We start from the raw sequence: 6,349 nt of genomic DNA, 5'->3' as shown, positions 1-6,349 counted from the left end.
GTCTGCATCAGTTGAAATTTTCAGAGAAATATGTCGCGAATATAATGACATATTTTACATGCGCTAAGGGGAAATAACTCATGAACTAATTGCAAGAATTTGGATAAAAACGGAGTTATGCGGGAACTTTCACCTTTCTACTAGAATATCCTACTTTAGATAATGTAAATCTTGCAGAATACATACTGGGAAGTTGTTTCAGTAGATCATTCAATAGCTTTCATTTTCTGATGTTGGGATTTTTAGCACTCTCTTTTGCCGTATTTTATGGAGATGGAATTGACTGAAATTATTGTATGACTCTTCAATAATCCTGCTACTATTGACTGTGTGGATTGTTTCATTCTTCTAGCTAGATTTGTTTACAAAGAAGGAAGATCTTTTTCACAGGACCGCACTAGCAGGAAGAAACTGAGTAAGACCTGGTTAGAGTACAGTGACAGCACCTCTGATCTTCCACGATGTTTGTTTACCAAAATCTGAGTAATATATGGTATCAAACCCAAGGTTGTGATCGGAGACACTTGTCCAAAATGTGATGCACTAGAGTTGAACCTGAAATCACAATCACAGCAAACTTAACCTGGCCAAGTTTAAAAAGAGATTGCGGTCTTATCTTGACTGACAAATGTTAAAGAGAGGATTTGTATATGTGAGAGGGCCATTGTAAGAGGTTATTACACAAATATTCAACACTAGACTGATGACTTCCTCAACCACAAAATATCTCAGCTAATTGTCAGTATTGCCATATTTATTCCCCTTTGCAATGTGTAGCCCAATTTACACTAAATCCTAGAATTACAATAAAGGAAGCCCAGCTTTAATCTTAACTCAGAAAAATAACTTAACTTTGGCAATAATATATCCAATTTATTGAAGGCAAATTTATCAAAGTAGGACACCCTGCTCACTGTAGTACAGTTGTATATGATCAACCTTGTTTCCCTTACAATTATGTCTTTATTGCCTACAGGGGGACAAACAAGGACAGACAAAGGGATTAAGTCGATTACATCGACCCCAGTTGGTAACTGGTACTTAATTTATTGACCCTGAAAGGCAAATTCTTTTTTATGTTCAAATCAGCCAGATCTGGCCTCTCACACATACAATACGTAACTCTAAAATTAAACAATCATATCAAAATCTTGAAGCTATGAGATAATACATAATTAATTCAAAATAATGTGAATAAATAAGCATTGCATTCGACAGAGTAATCTGAATGTTAAAAGATAAACAGAGTTAGTAACATTGTCATTTCAAACATTTAAAGTAGATCACAGTTGCCTTAAATTTACCTCTAATTAATACATTTAAATGAAGTGGATGGGATTAAGATATAGTACAAGTAAACCCCAAAACAGGCTGCAGTAACAAATCCAAGCTAATGAGAAAAACGACATCAGTTTAATTGGCCAATATCTTTAATCAAAGATGGACTTCAATTAGAAGTGTTATGAAAGTAGTAATGATATGAAAAACAATTAAAATGGTGAAATGGTTGTCAATGAGTTCCTGTAATAGAGAAATATGCATATTCCTACATCCAAGCATGACCCTCCATGAGCACACAATTACATAAAACTGAAATTCAATACTGTTGACAGTTTGACTGAAAATAAATCAGGGGACTAAGATTCAAGATGAATGAAAAAGGCAACTAAAGGGCCTAATTTGCAAGACAACAAAGAGTCAACATAGTCATGCAAATACTAGATATAATAGCCAAAATTTCCCTCAAAGCCCAGTCTAACATTAGAATTGTCTGGATACATTATGTCTGAGAAGCACTGTCATTGCAGTTAGAACAATTTTGGTCTTCAGGTCTGCTCAGTAAGAAATAACTTGGCACTAAAATACAACAGTAATTCAAAAGATCAGAAGAATTAGACTTGATTTATAAACACTGAAAAAGTAAATGGTTTTGGATGATGGAAACTGAAAGAAGCTTGTCGTGTGTGTTTGTCTTGAAATTGTGATTGTAAATGAGCATCACTGTCAGACAGGTGATGTTGTTCACTTCCTATCATCCATGAGAAACATATCTGGTCAAGGGGAAATATTACCTTGGTTAGAAACAAGTAAAGGTTGGACACAGAAAGGGTATCCAACCCAAGAAAATCTGACTCAACAAATTCAGTCTGATCCATTTCAGACATTTCTTAACATTTAATGTTAAGAAATGTTTGAAATGAGTTGATCTTAATGCAATTATAATTTTTCAGATCATTAATACCATTGTTAGAGACAAAAATGTTAACATTTACATTACATTTTTATTTCCAATATAATCACAGGTGTCTTATTCCTGAGATGTTTACATTGTACCACACTGGAACTCAATTGGACACTGTTTTCTAAACTAAGTGTTATATCGATCTTTCCCACTAGTTAACTGACATACAATTAATGTTACAATTTTAGGTTGTTTATATCTAAAAGTAGCTGTACTGAGCTAGTGTCTAACTATGGTATTAATAGTCCAAATTTTCAGTAACCAAGTACTTTATTTCATGTCAGGTTTAGAAACTAAATTTTATAGATCTAACTATTTCCATCTTACAGACATAGGTCACAAATCCTTGAATGAGAAGAAATCTTAACAAACTTATTTATTTCATATCAATTGTTAGTTAAGCTTTGATTGAACAACAAATACATGTTGACATATACATGGAAACGTACAGATATGTGTGTGAAAGATACAAAGTGTATGAGTAACAGTAGACACATACATGTGACATGTAAGGAGTAGATGCGATAGAAGACATATAAAAGGTGTACAGGTGACAGCAGATAAACTGATGACACGTGAGCGTATATCTCATTGCTGATACCTCAACATTCCGTTTAAATGGAAACTCATTCACCATTCAAGCCCAGATAGCCAAATTAACAAACAAATTTAATTTTTCATGGTAAACTACAAATAATTTGACTTAATACTCAGACATTGTCAGCATTAAATATCAGATCACAAGATACAAGAAGGGTACAAACTATATCACATGAAGACATGGATAATTACTGGAAAGGGCTTTGTTTATCAGATCATGGGAATATTATGTAATATTTGACAATGACCTTGAGAAAAAACAGACTTCATTAAAATCTGTTTCCTCATCAATAGGATTTTACGTCAACTTTCACTGTAAGCATGAACTGGATGTGTCACCAGTCAGAGTCAGCACATATTTGGAGGTACTACTCACTAAATGGATTAGAGGACTACATCTCACTTGTCTCATTTTTGGCATGATTTCTATAATTGTATGCTCTTCCTAACACCAACCACTTAGTTTGTACTTAAGTGTGTTTTTCATAACATGAGCATGAGAGAAACCATCACCTTCTCAAACAGACTGAAAGGTCCTCACAACCCCATATTTTACAGATTACAGAGTGCGTCTTATCAAAGTACCAACATAAGGGAGGTAACCGTATTGCTGACAAGAGGGCCTTTCAACCTCACATTACTGTTCGCTTACAAACTGCTAAAGACATAAATGATAGAGGTAAGTGATAAAAGAGATGATAGACAGGAGTACTCAGTATTTTGAGGCATGAATCAACATGACTAAAAACAATGACTGAAAGTAATGTAATCCAGGAGACAGAGGAATAGCCAAAGCATAATTGAAATTGAGCAAGAGTATAACAATGAATGAAGTAGTGACTGGCAATACAGGAGTGGTGGGTGAAGGTAAGGTGTAGTGGGCACAATAGGTCCAATGTTGTCTCTCAAACACAGATCTTAAGATGGGTAAGTGAGGTCAAGCAATAAAGGGGGTACCAGGGGAGTACAAAGGAGGTGAGTCTGGTAAAAACAGATAGCACGAATGATAGAGATGACAGGAAAGTAACAGGCAGATAAAGGGGTATGTAAGTATGAGGAGACAGCAGATTCTAACACTTAGAATTGCAACTCCCATAAAACAGACTAAAAAAAAGACTGTCAACTTCTTATGTCCAAAGCAGATTATTAAAATATTAGCAAACACACCCTTATTGATAGATACTTTCTAATGATTCAATTTTATGAAATTTACTATAAAACATTCAATAACATGTATGATGTAAAATGCTGGAAAAAAGTTTGTTTACCTCAATATATATATAAAAGTAAAAGCAGAAAAAATTACATGAAAACATCACACAAGATAGACATCCATAATCATCATCATCATCGTCGTTTAACGTCCGCTTTCCATGCTAGCATGGGTTGGACGATTTGACTGAGGACTGGTGAAACCAGATGGCTACACCAGGCTCCAATCTGATTTGGCAGAGTTTCTACAGCTGGATGCCCTTCCTAACGCCAACCACTCAGAGTGTAGTGGGTGCTTATAATATAAATAATATTGTACTAATAGATAAATATATAAAGTATGATTATGTAAAAGGTTTGAGATATCTTACAATTTGTAGCAATACACATCTATACCAGTAACTTTTTAAACAACATCTTTATCATACAATTTTAAATAGCATCTCTCTCATTCAATTGACTACATGAAAAGTCATCCTTTTCACTGACGAGTGGATGTATTACCTAATAATGATTATCAATTTTGGATTTCATTTTGAAGGGCAATACATTCATTAAACAATTGTAAGATATCTCAAACCTTTTGAATAATCATACTTTATATATTTATCTAATAACACAATATTCATTTCTACTCTAGGCACATGGCCTGAAATTTGGGGGTAAGGGGCCAGTCGATTAGATTGACCCTAGCATGAAACTGGCACTTAATTTATTGACCCCAAAAGGATGAAAGGCAAAGTTGAGCTCAGTGGAATTTGAATTCAGAATGTAAAGACAGACAAAATTACTGCCAGCTCACCACCTTTCTTATGGACGTATATCTTCTGTGATTTTTTGATGTAATTTTTCCTGTTTTTACTTTATAATATATAATCGTTCGAATTAAATCTCTAAATACCTTTAGAGCACTTATTCAAAATTCAGTAGTGTGTTCTCATTGAATATATTTGATTAACTATATATATATATATATATATATATATATATATATATATAGACTGGCCTTGTAGGGTTTTCGAGCGAGATCGTTGCCAGTGCCCCTGGACTGGTTCTTGTGCGGGTGGCATATAAAAGACACCATTTCGAGCTTGACTGTTTTCATGCGGGTGACACGTAAAAGCACCCACTACACTCTCTGAGTGGTTGGCGTTAGGAAGGGCATCCGGCTGTAGAAACTCTGCCAAATTAGATTGGAGCCTGGTGTTGCCATCCGGTTTCACCAGTCCTCAGTCAAATCGTCCAACCCATGCTAGCATGGAAAGCGGACGTTAAACGATGATGATGATGATGATGATGATAGTTAAACAAATATATTCAATATATATACACACACACACACATATTATTTATTAAAATGTAATGCAAACAATAAAAAAATGGCAATAAAAAGCAGTATAAAAGTTTATACAACAAAAGAAAAATCTTAATGACAAAAAGTAAATTTTTAACTAGAAATCTATTTCTAGTTAATCAGAAATTAGATGTGTGATATGGTTCTAAACAATCTATAGGTAAATCTATCTCGCTAGTTTTAGACATATTTACTTTTAAGCATCAGGAAAATAAGGCGTGTGGTATGGTTGTAAACAATCTATACATAAGATTATCTGCTAGTTCACATTATATTTACTCACCTTGCAATACTGTCTTAAACACTGTTTTCCATAACTGGTCAGTAGGTTTAAAAATTTTATTACTAGCTTATTTCTATCTAATTTTTGTTCTAATACATAAAACTTAATGATATTTATATAGCATGGTATCAATCAATCTCTTCCTTTGTAATTTCTAATAACATTAAAAATATTAATGTTTCTTACATTATTTACATTTGACGGATATTTGTCCTCATCTTGTTTGTTGTTAACACAACGTTTCGGCTGATATACCCTCCAGCCTCCGTCAGGTGTTTTGGGGAAATTTCGAACCTGGGTTCTCATTCCTAACGATGTTACTATTATTATATTATTATTATTATTATTATTAATCAGGTCGCTGCCGTGAATCGAACTCGGAATCTTGAGGTTAGTAGCCAGTGCTCTTAACCACTACGCCATATGCCCGTGGGCAATTATGGAGTGAATTTTAGGGCTTATAAATCTATTATTTTTCTATCCTTCCTCAATACCGGTTCCCATATGCTATTCATATCTGCATATGATAAATTGTGACAATTTATCAACATTGAAACCAATATGGATGAACAACATTTTAGAAACTGTAGCAAGGAAGCTATGATTAGTTACAACATCAGGACACAGAATGAATAGATAGCTTAAATAGAATAGAGAA

Source organism: Octopus bimaculoides, chromosome 6 (assembly GCF_046866305.1).
Source record: "Octopus bimaculoides isolate indiv1 chromosome 6, ASM4686630v1, whole genome shotgun sequence".
NCBI classification, from domain to species: domain Eukaryota; kingdom Metazoa; phylum Mollusca; class Cephalopoda; order Octopoda; family Octopodidae; genus Octopus; species Octopus bimaculoides.
This window is presented reverse-complemented; position numbering follows the sequence as displayed.